This window comes from Trachypithecus francoisi, unplaced genomic scaffold (genome assembly GCF_009764315.1).
Source record: "Trachypithecus francoisi isolate TF-2019V2 unplaced genomic scaffold, Tfra_2.0 Contig00586, whole genome shotgun sequence".
NCBI classification, from domain to species: domain Eukaryota; kingdom Metazoa; phylum Chordata; class Mammalia; order Primates; family Cercopithecidae; genus Trachypithecus; species Trachypithecus francoisi.
This window is the reverse complement of record NW_022680749.1, coordinates 5,215,981-5,233,247: the sequence shown is the minus strand read 5'-3', so window position 1 is coordinate 5,233,247 and position 17,267 is coordinate 5,215,981. Positions and strand designations below refer to the sequence as shown.

Below are 17,267 nucleotides of genomic sequence, written 5' to 3'. Positions count from 1 at the left end.
AGTATTTAGATAGGAAGCAGACAATAGCTCATTTTCCTTTGCTTTGATTGGGTGTATATTTCAAAAATGACATGTAAATTAAACACAGACACCTTTTGTTTTTGAAGTTTTAGAAGTTGTTCCCCAAGATAAGAAAAAAACACTTTTGACCTGTGAGAGATCATATCTCCTCTGGAACTCATTCAAATAAATTATTTTGTGATGTATTTTAAAATTTGGGTATAATTTATACAATGTACAATGTACAAATTTGAAGTGAATAGTTTAGTGAACCAACATCTCTGTCATCCCCAAAGGTTCTCGTGTCCACTTTCAGTCGGGTATGCCATCCCAGAGGCAAACATGGGTGTGAGTGTGATTCTATCAATAGATTTTGCCTCTTTCAGAACTTCAGATGTGTAGTTATACCGAGTGTGCTTATGCACCTGGTGTCTTTTGTTCCACTTGCTGGTGTTTTATAGATTCATGCTCTTACTGCATGTATCATGCTATTGAGTAGTATTCCATATTATGAAGTTATTCACCTATTGATGGACATTTGGACGGTCTACAGTTTTGGGCTGTTATGAATATAACCACTGTGAACATGATTGTACGTCTTTTTGTGGACACAAGTTTGCAAGTTTTCATGTCTTTTGAGTGTGTTCTTAGAATTATATTATTGGGTAAGTGTATATTAAATCTTATAAAAAATTTATTTAAAAATTGTCAAACATTTTTCTAAAGGGCTTTGTAATTCAGTATGCCCATTAGCAACTTATGAGATGCTCTAATGTACTCCAAATCTTTGCCAACTCTTGCTTTTTTCAGTCTTTTTAAAATTAGCATTCTAGTGCGGGCAAAGTGGTATCTTGTGGATTCCTGTTGTTTCCTTGGTGACTAATGATGTTGAAAATTTTTTCATGTACTTATTGACCATTTATGAAGTTATCTTGTCAAATCTTTTACTATTTTAACAATTGGGTTGTGTGACTTTTCAAAATTAAATTATGGTAGTTCTTTATGTATTCTGGATACATGTCTTTTGTCAGATACACGTATGGTGAATTTTTTCCAGTTGGTGGTTGCCTTTTCATTTTCTTAACTGTGTCTTTCAAAAAGCAGTTTTGATATTGATGAAGTCCAACTAGCTAGTTTTTCTTTTATTGGTAGTATTTTGTCTACTTTATCATGGCAAAGCCATTGTCCTACGTTTTCCTATAAATACTTTATAGTTTTAGCTTTTATAATTAGTTGTATGACCTCTCTCAAAGTATTTTTTTAAATAAATGGGGTCATTCTGTGTTGCCCAGGATGGATATGAACTGGGCTCAAGTGATCCTCTTACCTCGGCCTCTTGAGTAGCTGTGATTAGAGGTGCACACAATTACCGTCAGCTCTAAGTAATTTTTGTTAATAGTGTGAGGCAGGAGTCAGGATTCATTTTTCTTTCCCTATGAATATTTATTTGTTTCTGCTCAATTTGTTGAAAAAATTATCCTTATACCCACAACATCTTGGTCAGAAAATCTGTTGGTCGTATGTGTGTGTGTCTATTTGTGACTTCTGTTTTGATCCATTGTTCTATTCATTTGTCCTTATGCCAACGCTGTATTTTGTTAAGGATTTCTGCATGTATGTTTTATGAGTGGTATAAGTCTGTAGTCTTCTTTTAGTATGTTTGTCTGGTTTTCGTATTGAGTTACTACTGGTATATCCTTTTATTACATGTTTATCTGTGACTTTGTATTTAAAATGCATCTATTATAGGTAGCATTTAGTTCAGTATCATTTTTTAATGTATTCTGGTGATTTCTGCCTTTTAATTAAAATGTTTAGTCTATTTACATTTACTGTAATTATTGACATGTTAGTTTTAGGTCTACCATTTAAAAACTTGTTTCCTATGTGTCTTATCCTTTAGATTTTTAAAAAATTCTGTATCTCCTTTTCTTCTTTCTTTTTGTTTATTGAATATTTTTAGTATAACATTTTAATTTCTCTCAGGTTTTCTTTGCAATACTGTTTTGTAGTTTCTCTGCAGATTACAATATTCACCCTTAGTAAAAAATTTTCCTTGAATTAATATGGTATTGCTTCATGTAGAATATAAGAAACCTACAATAATATGGTTTCATTTGCCTCTCCCCAGTTGTGCTATTGTCTTCATACATTTTATATCTATATATTACAAACTATATAATACAATATTATACTTTTAATATAGTATGTATTAGTCATATATGTTTTAAATAAATTAAGAAAAAATAGTCTTTTATGTTAACATACAAATGTATTATTTCTAAGGTTTCTCATTCCTTTCTATGGGTTTAAATTTATATCTGGTATCATTTTGCTTTGGCTTGAAGAGCTTCCTTCAGCATTTCTTATAGTGTGGGTCTACTGGCAACAAATCTCGCATTTTCATTTGTGTGAAAATGTCTTTATTTTTTAAAAGATTTTTTGTGGTATATAGAATTCTAGGTGGGCATTCAGTCTTTTTTTTTTTTCCTTCTCTTTAGATGTTGATTATTGTTTTTTGGACTCCTGTTTCCAATGAGATGTCTACCATCATTATTCTTCTTATTCTCATATGATGTCTTTTTTTCTCTGGCTACTTAGAAACTTTTTGTTGTTGTTGTTATTTTTGATTTTCTTGGTTAGTGTTCTAACGGAGAAAAACCACAAACTTTGGCTCAAATAGAAGAACTGTGTTTTAAATTGAGCCCCATCACTTAATAAGTAGGTTAACTTAGGCATGTCACTGTATTTTTCTGAACTTCAGGCTTTTCTTTGGAAAATAGGGATGCCTTACCTACATTAGGGTTGTTGCAAAGGTCAAAACATCTAAGTGCTAGTCCAGCTATTATTTGTTCTCTCCAGCTGAGAGTGCTGATTGACTGACTTTTCCTATATACATTTATGGAAAAGTAAATATTCTAAACTTGTGAGATAAATGTGGTTTGTTTTCTGTTTTGAAATTTTTGCTCATAGAACACTGAGGAAACCATTCTTATTAAGTGCAGTTTGAATAGTAAAGCAGGAAGCTCAAATTATCTGCATCAAAATAGGCACAGGCAAAGATTTCATGAAGAAGATGCCAAAAGTAATCTCATCAGAAGCAAAAATTGACAAATGGGATCTAATTAAACTAAAGAGCTTCTGCACAGTGAAAGAAACTATCAACAGAGTAAACAGATAACATAAATAATAGGAGAAGATTTTTGCAAGCTATGTATTTGACAAAGGTCTAATATCCAGAATCTATAAGGAACTTATACAAATTAAACAAACCCAGCTATCTCATTACTGTGTATATACCCAAAGGAATGTAAATTGTTCTATTATATAAAGACACATGCACAGGTATGTTCATTGCAGCAGTATTCACAATAACAAAGACATGGAATCCACCTAATGCCCATCAGTGATAGACTGGATAAAGAAAATGTGGTACATATACACCATGGAACACTATGTAGCCATCCAAAAGAACAAGATCATGTCCTTTGCAGGGGCATGGATGGAGCTGGAGGGCATTATTCTTGGCAAACTAATGTGGGAACAGAAAACCAAACACTGTATGTTCTCACTTACAAGTGGGAGCTGAATGATGAGAACATGTGGACACATAGAGGTAAAGAACACACACTGGAGCCTGTCAGAGCAGGGCAGTGGGGGAGGGAGAGCATCAGGAAGAATACCTAATGGATGCTGGGCTTAATACTTGGGTGATGAAATAATCTGTGCAACAACCCCATGACACAAGTTTACCTATGTAACAAATCTGCCCATGTACCCCTGAACTTAAAAGTAAAAAAAAAAAAAAAAAATCTCTACAGCAGAAAAAGTCAATATTATTGAATGAATGCCTTTTTGTTTTGTATTGTTTTTTATCTTTAACCAAACCCGCGCATTCTGCACTTGTATTCCAGAATTTAAAGTATAATTTAAAAAATAAAAAATGAAAGGAAGTTAATGAATGTTTTTTAAAATGTATCTTTGAAATTAGAAACACTGCATTTACAGGGTGATAGGAAAGATCAAATGACAAACTTAGAGATTAGTGACATTTTTATTCCTCTATTACAGAGTTGTGGGTAGTATTTTTGTCACTATGCTTTTTATGGTAGAAGTATTCATGCAATGGATAAAAATACAGATTTTGACAGATTGGGAAGATAATGTGCAATATTGAAATACTTTGCATGCTTTGTGACAATAATGAGACTACTGATAAGGAATTTTCTACTACTTTAAATTAGGATACTCCAATAGAAAAGGTTATCTGCGTGCATTTTATTTATTTGGAAAGGAAACAGTGTTTTCTGGTTATACATGGTGAAGAAAGTAGATAAATAGCCTTGTCCTTTAATATGTCCCTTGACAGTGAGTTAGAGGAGCAGGTTCATTCATGATCTCCTCTGCAGACACCTTGTTGGACTTGGATTGGTTATGTACTTTCATACCTTTGAGTTTTGGTTTCCTTTTTTGTAAAAGAAATATTTACCTTTTCCTCAAATATCTTGCCATCTAGTTAGGTACTAAAGTTATTTGTGTTAGAGTTTGGTAGGGTGAACAGTTGAATGACACCTTTTTTTCTCTTCCAATTTTGGGACCAATGGCTATACCAATAGGAATTTGAAATATAGAGATTTGGAAATAAAAGTTGGTTGACCAAATGGGTCTTCTGGTATTTCATACTTGAGTGAGACTGATTTTCCCCTCACAATGTAGAAGGCAACAGCCTGGAATACACTCCATCTATGAGCAGGGTAGCCTTTCTCCCAAACTGGCTATCTACGTAATTAACTTCTCCTCCACCAGGGAGAAGGTGGGAGGGAAGGCTGAACTATTAGGCTAATGGAAAGTTCTACAAATGAAAGCATGAAACTGAGGGAGTGGAGGTTTCCCACTAACACTTTGTTGACTGGATGCATTGTATGCATTTCATGCAATGTCGTTTGCCGAACAACTGTGCCTGTTTTTTTAGTAACTCTATTCTAGCTCCCTCATCTGTAAAACTAGGATAGTAATGTTAACATGCCTCAGAGTGCTCTTGGTGTGATTCAATGAATTAGTACATGTAAAACATTTAGAAATGAGCCTAGGCCGGTCATGGTGTCTGATGCCTGTAATCCCAACAATTTGAGAGGCCAGGCAGCAGGATTGCTTGAAGCCAGGAGGTTGAGACCAGCATAGGCAACATAGAGAGACCCTACCTCTACAAGAACAAACAAGCAAAAATTAGCTGGCCGTGGTAGTATGCACCTCTATTCCCAGCTACTCAGGAGGCTGAGATGGGAGGATTGCTTGAACCCAGGAGGCAGGAGGTCATGGCTGCAGCAAGCAGTGATTGTGCCACTGCACCCCAGCCTGAGCAACAGAGTGAGAGCCTGTTTCTGAAAATATTTTATGTACATCTAAAGGAACGAGCCTAACATTTGGTAAACAGTTTGTGCTATTTTTTTTTTTTTTTTTGCCTTTTGTGACATTAGTATTACTTAGTAATATGTCAAAGCATTCAGATGCATTTAAAACATGGAGAGGTTAAATAATGTTCACTGATAGTAATAGCTAGAGAGGTTTAAGTTCATGTTGAGGAGAGAAAACTGCTGGCTCTGTGGGAAAAAATAATCCCTTATTTACTTTTAATTTGTTTTAAACATATATTTATTCTTGGTACTGAGAAAAGGATTAGAAAGGAGAATGTTGAGTGAAAGGCCACTTTCTTTAAATATATATATATATATATTTAATTTGGGTTGCTGGGAGAATTCTGTAACTTGTAACAGGAGTTCTGGAGGGATGTGACCTGGGGTGTTTTAATCCCTTTTATTGATACCTCTCATTGCTACCTTGGGGGGCGATATCATTGTACAGAAAAACCAGTTGCTATTTATTTTAAATATGGAAGTTTCTAGGAGAAAAGAGAGTTGTGGTCTGCATTCGTAATAGCCTACCAAAATACATACCGGAAATCTCTGTTGCTGCGTTGGTTGCTTGTTTAGACGTGGTTACTTGTGCTGAAAATATTAGTAAGCATCGTTTGCTTATATCCAGATAGGTTCCTTATATACAGCACTTATCATAATGCTTTGGAATTGTAGATGCCCCCAAAATACCTGTTGAATGAATTGATGAATTTAGGAATAGAGATATATAAAGCAGTGGAGTAGACATCCTTGCACAAGCTTCTGTGCCAGCCTTTAAAAGATTTTCTTCCCTATTCATTTTTTTAAAGGCAGATTATTCAGAAGAAAAGACAGCCTATTTTGAGAGCATTTCAGTTTACTCAGAAAATATCGTGCATTGCTTATGAAACTGGATTGAACATTTCATATGAATGTTTATATGGTGTTATTTTTCCCTCTTGCCACAACGCTTAGTTTTTAGAAGTACTGTAGGAGCTTTGTAGTGTCATGAAATATTAGTTCCTATTTTCTCCCCCAACAGAATATTTGATGCCATTGATTTCATCTCTCATGTTGAAGCTAAAGTTTGGTAGGTCTGATTATAAAGAAGCCTGGAAAACAGAAGGCCTGCACTGTGCTGCTGAGTGACCCTGGACAGGTCACTTAAAGTCTTTGGATCTATGTGTCATCATCTGTCAACTGAGAGACTGGGACTAGAAGACTAATGAGCATTTCTCAGCTTTCAGATGATGTGACTAGGATTTCCCTACCAGTTTCTGCTTGGAAAGATGGCCTGCTGAGATAAGAGGTCTCTGGCTCATTGAGTTAGTTTTAGCTGTATACTCTGTGGTCGAGAATGATTGTTACTTGATTTGTCGAAGCTACAGGTGCTTGCTCAGAAAATTTAAGAATATTTACATTTGGTTTTTAAGAAGCCCATATTAGAAAAACTTAGATAAAAATTGGGTGTTTTAATATTCATTTCTCAAAACCACTCATCCAACAAGTCTCCAACATGTCTCTTGGAACATGTTTTATTCAGTGTTTAAATCCAATCTATCACATTTAGAATATTCCTTTGTTAAAATTATTATATGCCATATAGGGTCATAATATAGCTCATAACGGTCACAGTTCTCTCCCTGTTCTACACATCGTCAGTGTTTCACATGTTGAGTAGCTTTTACAGGCCAGCCAGGGAACCTGATCACCATTTATACGATTGCTATTTCCTTGGCTAGTATGTTTCATTATATCCTCCAAATGACAAGAATAGGGTGGGAGGACCTGTCTGTGTATTAAGGGAGGAAACCAAATCTGAGTTGGAGAGAGCTGAATTGGAGGGTATGTGCTCATATAGAGACAGAATTGCTCACCCTGGCTCTTGGGGCTTCCTCTTTCTCCCCTCTCCTCTCTCAGAAGGACATGTGGTGACATCAGGGACATGAACTTCACCTCCCTTTTGTAGTAGTTATCTATAGCTACATAACGATCTAGCACAAACTTAGCAGCTTAATCAATCACAAAATTATCTCACAGTTTCTGTGGATCGGGAGTCTGAATGACTTAGCTAGGTACTTAATAAGGCCACAGTGGAGCATCAGCTATGGCTGCTGTCTTTTCTGAGGCTGGATAGGAGGAGGATTTGTTCCCAAGCCCGTGTGATTGGCAGGATTCAGTTTCTCATGGGCTCTCCAACTAGGGCCTTGGTTTCTTGCTGTCAACTGGGGGTTGCCCTCATGGGGCTTTCTCAATAGGCAGCCCACAAAATGGCAGCCTGAGCTTTCAAAACCAGCAAGAGAGAAACTTGTAGCAGAGTAGATGTTACAATCTTATGTAATGTACCCACATACATCCTGTGATTTTTGCCTTATTTTATTGGCTACAAGCAAGTCACAGAAACTGTCCCGAAAGGGCGAGAGAATTAGGCAAGGCCTAGATAAGAAGAGATAGAGATCAAGGGGGCCACTTTAGAGTCTGACACATCTGAGATTGGCCAGGAATAGGGCTTCTCTTTATCCTTACTCTCCTCTCTGTCCATTCTACTTAACTAGCAGCGTGTTTCTCATCCCTTCTGCCTTTTTCCTTCTTTCTGACCTACAAAGAATTCAACAGCCCTGAGTGGCTTTTCCTCCTCTTCTCTACTGTAGAAATGCAATGAAAACGTAGCAGGAAACCCTGCCTTAGGAAGCAACTCTCATGCTGCTGGGGCCCTTCCTTGTCAGTGAGCATTTGGGGTATGTGACACATTCTTCTCTAGACAGTTGTTTCTACATCATAGCGTGGCTTCTATAAAGGACCACAAAATCAGCTTTTGTGTCTTCTGATTACTATTCTCTTTAAGCAAGCACTGAATTACAAAACCATTTCACTTTCACCATACCATCCTTTTAGGATGTCTTGCTAAGGCTGTGTTGGTAAATTTCAGGTTAGAATCATTAGCAAGTTTGGTGCTTTTACTCTTTTGCCCCAGTAACTCTTGTGTTATCTTCCTCTTTTCTTCAGACATCAGTAGGCTGCTGTTTCATGCTTTTTTATGGCCTGCTCCTGGCCTGTGTCTTAGTCTTTAGTTGTTGTTCCTCCTCTTTGCCAGAGACACAGTATAGTATAGTGGTTAAGAACAAAGACTAAAGCTAGACTGCGTGGGATTGAATTTCAGCTTCTGCCATTTATTAGCTAAGTAATCTTGAGCAAGTTATTCAGTTTTATTTCTATGTGGCTGGTGCTAACATTTCTGAATTTTCCACTGGCCAGCAAGCCTCTGAATGCTGCTGCCACTCTCATTTTGCTCCCAGGATACATGCACAGATGTAAGAGCAGACAATTTGCCCTTTATTGCTACATGAGATATCACCCCAAGCCCTTTTGTGGTCTCCTAGTGAAGTGGGCTGGAACATTGTTGAGCTTATTGGGATACCTCTTTTTTTGTGGCTTCACCCTAGTACTTATATTGCCCCCAAAGGATGAGGATAGTGTACATTTTCCAGTGACACAACATTTAATAAGCATTTACTGTTTGCCATTAACTTTATTAAATTGTGTATAGACATTATGTGTTTTAACCCATATAACAACACCTGGTTATTATACTGATATTGCTCCCATTCTATAGATGAGGAAACTGAAGCTTACAGAAATTAGACAACATGCTCAAGGTCTTCAGAGCTTAGTTGCAGAATATAGTTCAGTGTGACAGCAAAGCACATATTTTTTTTTTTTTTTTTTTTTTTTTTTTTGTTGAGACGGAGTCTTGCTCTGTCGCCCAGGCTGGAGTGCAGTGGCCGGATCTCAGCTCACTGCAAGCTCCGCCTCCCGGGTTTACGCCATTCTCCTGCCTCAGCCTCCCAAGTAGCTGGGACTACAGGCGCCCGCCACCTCGCCCGGCTAGTTTTTTGTATTTTTAGTAGAGACGGGGTTTCACTGTGTTCGCCAGGATGGTCTCGATCTCCTGACCTCGTGATCCGCCCGTCTCGGCCTCCCAAAGTGCTGGGATTACAGGCTTGAGCCACCGCGCCCGGCCAAAGCACATATTTTTAATGATCACAGGATACTGTCTCCCATAGAGGAAGCCCAGATTCTTCTTAGTGAACTAGCTCATTTGGAGAAAGAGGCTAGAAATCAAACAACTGTGTCTCATGGCCACAGGAACTTTTCCTCCAACGTCTCCAGCCTTATTTTCACATTAGCTCTTGAATGCTTTTGATTTGATGCCAGCCGGTCTTCTTCCACCCAGGGGTAGCAGGCTCGGCTTTGCCCTAGTGTGTAAAGTGAACATTCAAAAATGGAGTGTATTCTTTTTAGCCAGATTTTCCCATGACTGTTGTGGAATCTTAACATTCTATTTGAAGCGCGATTAGGAAGTGCTGGGCTTGTAACAAGCACAGCCAGGGTTCATACGTCCAGATTGTTCTCTTTAAGCGCATCAGCTGAACTAATTGCTTATATTCCAGTGATTCTGCTAGTAGTGTTCTGCATTTTTTTAAATGAACTTCATCTCAATCACCTTATAGCCCCTTCCCCACTCCCAGTGCTCAGCACAGTGTCTTCCACCAAATGGGTGGTTCAATAAAGTTGGTTGCTTCTAATTCTTTTGAATAACCACAGTGGTGCTAAATTATGATCTTTGAGGATGAATTTGATTTTTTGAACTCATCTATTAAAATATTTTCTATTATAGCAAATAAAGTGGTTTTTGTTAAAATTAGGGGGAGCTAAACTGTAATGACACATGTGTTCTTGTGAACATTGCACACTGGTTCTGAAGGTAAAAGAAGAGTACTTATTCTGAGCATTCAGCATCATTGGAGTGAGTCCCAAAAAGGGTGACTTGGAAGGGGTCAAGGAGTACTTTTTTTAGACATTAAGTTCTGGCACTTCTGTTTTAAAGTTGGTATGTGTTCACCTGGTGAATCTTGTGTTTTTTGTTTGTTTGTTTGTTTTTAACATAACTGACAAATCCATACTGTTGCTTATGAGTCTGTAATGTGGCGCCCAGCATTAGAGTATACACCAGAAGAATTAGCACTAATGGAAGTGATTCATTCCCTTTTTTCAGAAATTTATCATCAAAAAAAGAAACTCAGTATTGATATGAAGAAAGCTAACAAAGATGTAGCTAGAGTTTTCTGTGTGCCCATGTTAATAAAGGCTGTCAACTAAGGTGGAGATTTGAATTGAACACTGCATCAGATCAACTTAGAAAAGTTTTATGTTGTTGTCAAAAGTTACTGTTAGAACCTCTTTCCAGAATGTTCTCATCAGGAAAGAGTCTGTAAATTTAATGGACTGCATACCATAATTGCAACTGTAATCGTGAATTTAAGAGTCTTGCTACCATAGTTGCACTAGTGAGCACAATAATTGCAGTAATCTTTTGGGAACTAATTGTATGATGGACATGGTACATATGCCATCTTTAAATTATATAACTACTCTGCAAGGTATGTATTATTGTATGTATTTTACAGACTTGGAAACTGAGCCTTAGAAGGAGTGAATTACTTGGCAAAGTTCACACTGCTATTAAACAGCACAGCCGGGGTTCAAATCTGTTTATTTTGAGCCTATATCAAACCTTACTGTGTTTCTCATGCATTTAAAGAGCCTCATGTCATTGGCCAGGCATATAAAGCCAATGAATCTGTTCCTCTCAGTGTTGGGTATAATTTATAGATCTTTGACTCTTCAGTTCTTCCTTGCTATTTTTATTGATGCTGGCAAGTTCTTTCTTTATTGCTAGGGGAGATCTCTATATTTATTTATTTGGTGTTTGTTCCATCTCCTCCTTTCTTTTTTTTTTTTTTTCTCTTTTTTTTTTTTTTTTTTCTCTTTTTTCTTTTTTTTTTTTTTTTTATTATACTTTAAGTTCTAGGGTACATGTGCATGACGTTTATATCATGTATAACTCCCCAATGCAATCCCTCCCTCCTCCCCACTCCCCATGATAGGCCCCAGTGTGTGATGCTCCCCTTCCCGAGTCCAAGTGATCTCATTGTTCAGTTCCCACCCATGAGTGAGAACATGCGGTGTTTGGTTTTCTCTTCTTGTGATAGTTTGCTAAGAATGATGGTTTCCAGCTGCATCCATGTCCCTACAAAGGACGCAAACTCATCCTTTTTGATGGCTGCATAGTATTCCATGGTGTATATGTGCCACATTTTCTTAATCCAGTCTGTCACAGATGGACATTTGGGTTGATTCCAAGTCTTTGCTATTGTGAATAGTGCCGCAATAAACAAACGTGTGCATGTGTCTTTGTAGTAGAGTAATTTACAATCCTTTGGGTATATACCCAGTAGTGGGATGGCTGGGTCATATGGTACATCTAGTTCTAGATCCTTGAGGAATCGCCATACTGTTTTCCATAATGGTTGAACTAGTTTACAATCCCACCAACAGTGTAAAAGTGTTCCTATTTCTCCACATCCTCTCCAACACCTGTTGTTTCCTGACTTCTTAATGATTGCCATTCTAACTGGTGTGAGATGGTATCTCATTGTGGTTTTGATTTGCATTTCTCTGATGGCCAGTGATGATGAGCATTTTTTCATGTGTCTGTTGGCTGTATGGATGTCTTCCTTTGAGAAATGTCTGTTCATATCCTTTCCCCACTTTTTGATGGGGTTGTTTGCTTTTTTCTTGTATATTTGTTTGAGTTCTTGGTAGATTCTGGATATTAGCCCTTTGTCAGATGAGTAGGTTGCAAAAATTTTTTCCCATTCTGTAGGTTGCCTGTTCACTCTGATGGTAGTTTCTTTGGCTGTGCAAAAGCTCTTTAGTTTAATTAGATCCCATGTGTCAATTTTGCTTTTGCTGCCGTTGCTTTTGGTGTTTTAGACATGAAGTCCTTGCCCATGCCTATGTCCTGAATGGTACTACCTAGATTTTCTTCTAGGGTTTTTATGGTATTAGGTCTAACATTTAAGTCTCTAATCCATCTTGAATTAATTTTCGTATAAGGGGTAAGGAAAGGATCCAGTTTCAGCTTTCTACTTATGGCTAGCCAATTTTCCCAGCACCATTTATTAAATAGGGAATCCTTTCCCCATTTCTTGTTTTTGTCAGGTTTGTCAAAGATCAGATGGCTGTAGATGTGTGGTATTATTTCTGAGGACTCTGTTCTGTTCCATTGGTCTATATCTCTGTTGTGGTACCAGTACCATGCTGTTTTGGTTACTGTAGCCTTGTAGTATAGTTTGAAGTCAGGTAGCGTGACGCCTCCAGCTTTGTCCTTTTGACTTAGGATTGTCTTGGCAATGCGGGCTCTTTTTTGGTTCCATATGAACTTTAAAGCCGTTTTTTCCAATTCTGTGAAGAAAGTCATTGGTAGCTTGATGGGGATGGCATTGAATCTATAAATCACCTTGGGCAGTATGGCCATTTTCACGATATTGATTCTTCCTATCCATGAGCATGGTATGTTCTTCCATTTGTTTGTGTCCTCTTTGATTTCACTGAGCAGTGGTTTGTAGTTCTCCTTGAAGAGGTCCTTTACATCCCTTGTAAGCTGGATTCCTAGGTATTTGATTCTCTTTGAAGCAATTGTGAATGGAAGTTGATTCCTGATTTGGCTCTCTGCTTGTCTGTTACTGGTGTATAAGAATGCTTGTGATTTTTGCACATTAATTTTGTATCCTGAGACTTTGCTGAAGTTGCTTATCAGCTTAAGCAGATTTTGGGCTGAGACAATGGGGTTTTCTAAATATACAATCATGTCATCTGCAAACAGGGACAATTTGACTTCTTCTTTTCCTAACTGGATACCCTTGATTTCTTTCTCTTGCCTGATTGCCCTAGCCAGAACTTCCAACACTATGTTGAATAGGCCATCTCCTCCTTTCTTTTCTTTTCTTCTTTTTTTCGAGATGGAGTCTGGTTCTGTCGCCCAGGCTGGAGTGTAGTGGCGCAATCTCGGCTCACTGCAAGCTCCGCCTCCCAGGTTCACGCCACTCTCCTGCCTCAGCCTCCCGAGTAGCTGGGACTACAGGCGCCTGCCACCATGCCTGGCTAACTTATTTATTTATTTATTTATTTTTGTATTTTTAGTAGAGACAGGGTTTCACTGTGTTAGCCAGGATGGTCTCGATCTCCTGGCCTCCTGATCCGCCCGCCTTGGCCTCCCAAAGTGCTGGGATTAGAGGCGTGAGCCACCACGCCCGGCCACTCATCTCCTCCGTTCTTAATCTCCTTACCACCACCCTGTCCCTTTATGGTTTGGGTAACTTGAGATTTCTGTCTATTGTTCAGGTAACTGAGGTGACACTGCCTCTCATGGTACCTCAGTGCATGCATGGAGCCATGTCACAAGTATTAATCTCATCTCAGAATTAACATTGAGGCTTCAGGTGATGAAAGTTAACTTAGGTTCCTGTTTTATCAATGTTGTCTTCTTGGAGCCACATGTTCTTCATATAACAAGAGCAATAGTTGCATTCTACCTGGTAAAAGTCGGGTATTTTTATTTGGGGCCCTTCTCTAAGTCGGGAAAGAAAGCAAACACTTCTATTCCTAGCCTGTTTGTTCTAAAATGCTAAGAAATGGGAGAACAAAAGTAAACACATTGTTCTGAATGACTTCTTGGAAAAAGGAAGGCCCTTTGCTGGGCATATTTTATTATTCTGTGAATTACATGAATCCTCCAGTATTTGTTGAATTGGACATGTGGACAATGTAGCAATTCTGATCATTAAGGATTTGGTGTCCATAGTTCTGATATAATGCCTTTGTTGGATCAAAACGTATGTGACTTTGACAGATTTTGACTTTTATTTTGTTTAATCCTCATTATCACACAGTATTGTAAGGGACATTTTATCTTCTTCTAGAGATGAAGAAAATGAGGCTGGGAAAAGATGAATGGATTTTCATGAGGTCACATGGCTAGTAAGTGGTAGGATTTTGGACCAGAGTTTTTTATCTGTGTGTAGTGTCTTTTGGTAGATGGTGGTAGTTTGAGTTGCTTGATTACGTAACTTTCCCATCCTGTAAGTTTTAAACAGTTGGAGAAATAGACCAAGGATTGACATGGGAATCAACAGAGCCAGTTGCTTAATTGCTGTTAAAGCAGGATTGGAGAACCCAGAAGTATCCATTCCCTCCTTTGAAACTAAAGCATGAATTGGACCCCAGCAACCCTGACCGAGACCTCCACTAACAGCCAGGGAGAAGCTAGAACAGGGAGAGCTGGCTCAGTCTCTCAGAAGCAGGCACCGTCTTGCCTACTGAGGAGATTAGCTGGCTCCAGGTGTGAGAGAGGACTGGAGGGAGGCCTTTGTTGCCTGGCTCAGAGCAGGGCCAAGAAATCAGTTGGTGTCTCGTTCAGTCCTTCCAGGCAAATTAATCCTTCACTTTTGAGGAGAGGTAAGAAGGGGTTAGGGAGGAGAGATGGAGAGAAAAAGTGGATTACTCTAATACTGTTGCCGCCTAGGAAACAGACTAGGTATCTCTTCCTGGAAAACATAATGGAGGGCAAAATTTTAAGGATTCACCACCCCAGTCCTTCACAGTGGAAATACTGCTCTTAAAATTTTTTTTCTCTTAAGGTAATTTTCTGTGTTGTTATTTTCTCTTTCCTTTTTGTTTTTGGTAAAAAAGAGAAGAGATAACTGGGCTTTTCTATGTCTTTTGGGTGTAAAGAAGAGACTAACTAGTGGAAATCAAGAAATGGCCTTTCTGAGACATGTAACTAATTAGATTCTTTCTTCTTATAACAGGTGATGGAACTGTACTGGAACAATGGGAGAAGCTGGTAGCTTATAGGAAGCCAAGATGACAAGAATGTTTTTAAATAATCCGTAAGTTAATGTTTGTTGGCCTTTTGGAATTCTTTTAACTACTGGGTAAATTTTCTTTAAGGAACCATGGTAAAAGGATAGCACAGTCAACTAACTTGAGTGCAAAAGCGAAACTATTTTATAAAGTAAGTGTCCAAACACTTCAAACAATTGATGCTAACTTTGATAAATCTTATTTTGCATACTTCTTTCTTGATAGGGTGTGTCATTTTAAGTTGAGTGTGTTAATTTGGTGGACAGAGCATAAATATTTGAAAAATTAAGAGAATTCCCTGCACATGGTCAGCATTTAAATTAAACTTGGAATAGCCCTTCTGATATGCAGATATTTTTGGTGCTAGTGGTTTCCTTGGGCTCCATTTCTCAGTTATTTTTTTTTTTCTGGGTATATTTTGAAGTAGATATGAACAAATTTGGTGAATATGATTAAAATTGAGTTCTTTGTCTACATCTTCTCCATATCCCTCTTCATGTATGCCACTTTTATATACATCAGAGGCTATTAATGTTTGCTAATTATCTGACAGTTACATATGGTTGACTTTGGTTTCACTGTGATAATAATAATGTTAGTAAGAGGGGTAGCTTAGTGGAAAGATCATGTTTTTGAGTCAGACAATCCTAGGCTTCATTCTTGCTCTTGTGCTTTTTAGTAGTTATTCAACCTCTCAGAACCTTAGTTGACTCATTTGTATATTGGATTTAATACTATCTCTCATAAAATTAAAGGTTGCAGGAAGTACTTTGTGCTATGACTGGCACATTATAGTTACACTATAGTTACTGGTACAATAAATCATTTTTACTTCCTTATATTTGTGTCATGATTTATAATCTATAGGCCTTTATTCTGACTCAAAAGATTGGCCAGCTCGAGTTCCTTACGTCTTGCCAAGCCGTGGTGATTAACATTATAGGTAGTGTCTGCAGGTAGATGTTAGCAAGCTGGCAATGTCAGAAGGAGGGGTTGTCATCTTTGCAGGTTTCCATTGTGTAAATACCCCTACCGTTGCTGGCTCATTTTATTTTTTTTTTTTTTTTTTTTTTTTTTTTTTTTTTTTTTTTTTTTTATTTTTTATTATACTTTAAGTTCTAGGGTACATTGCATAACGTTTATATCATGTATAACTCCCCAATGCAATCCCTCCCTCCTCCCCCCTCCCCCTGATAGGCCCCAGTGTGTGATGTTCCCCTTCCCGAGTCCAAGTGATCTCATTGTTCAGTTCACACCTATGAGTGAGAACATGCGGTGTTTGGTTTTCTCTTCTTGTGATAGTTTGCTAAGAATGATGGTTTCCAGCTGCATCCATGTCCCTACAAAGGACGCAAACTCATCCTTTTTGATGGCTGCATAGTATTCCATGGTGTATATGTGCCACATTTTCTTAATCCAGTCTGTCACAGATGGACATTTGGTTGATTCCAAGTCTTTGCTATTGTGAATAGTGTGCTGGCTCATTTTAAACTACCAGCGAAAGTCACTGAAAGCGGGTCTGGGAAGTGTTATGCAGTAGCACAGCATTATATAGTTTCTACCAACCAGATAAAGCAGTTACAAATCACCTCAAGAGCACGGTTAACAGTAAAATAATTAGGAAGTGATGAGTTTTGAGTATTTATTACCTTTGTTTTTAGTATGATTTATTTTAATTTTGTTTATATAATTTAACTTTTAATAATGCTGTGTTTAACAACCAACTTGCTAAAAATTCTGAGAATTTAACAATTGGTTCTAGTGGACCGGTATAAGTTGGCTCTAATACACCACTAATTGTAGGTTTCCTGTTGTGAAGACATTTCTAAGCCACAATTCTTTAATTATCTGCCTCAGCCCTGGTGGTAAGAGTTTCGTTTGATGAATAAAAACAAGGTTTGGTTTTGAGTCAGTGCTTGCTATAACTCAAGCTGTCATGCTCATATTGCTTCTGGAATTGAAAATAGATGCCAAAACCAGTTTAGAATTTAGACCAGTTTCTTGAGTTGTTGACTGAGTTTCATAACTGACCCCTGGCATCGCTTGCCTATTCTGGCTGTTAAACTGATCTCCAAGTGCTAATATTGGCAATCAGTCATTCTGCTC

General features: G+C 37.9%; 1 protein-coding gene across 4 annotated transcripts in view; it reads left to right on the top strand.

The window, feature by feature from the left end:
- The window catches only part of SGMS1 (sphingomyelin synthase 1), a 310,369-nt gene that overhangs the window by 170,468 nt on the left and 122,634 nt on the right, over nucleotides 1–17,267 (top strand). For all 4 annotated transcript variants that reach the window (XM_033215416.1, XM_033215407.1, XM_033215440.1 and 1 more), the window contains exon 6: nucleotides 15,107–15,187. The gene's annotated coding sequence lies outside the window, so the exon portion shown is untranslated. The remainder of the gene's footprint in view (nucleotides 1–15,106; nucleotides 15,188–17,267) is intronic.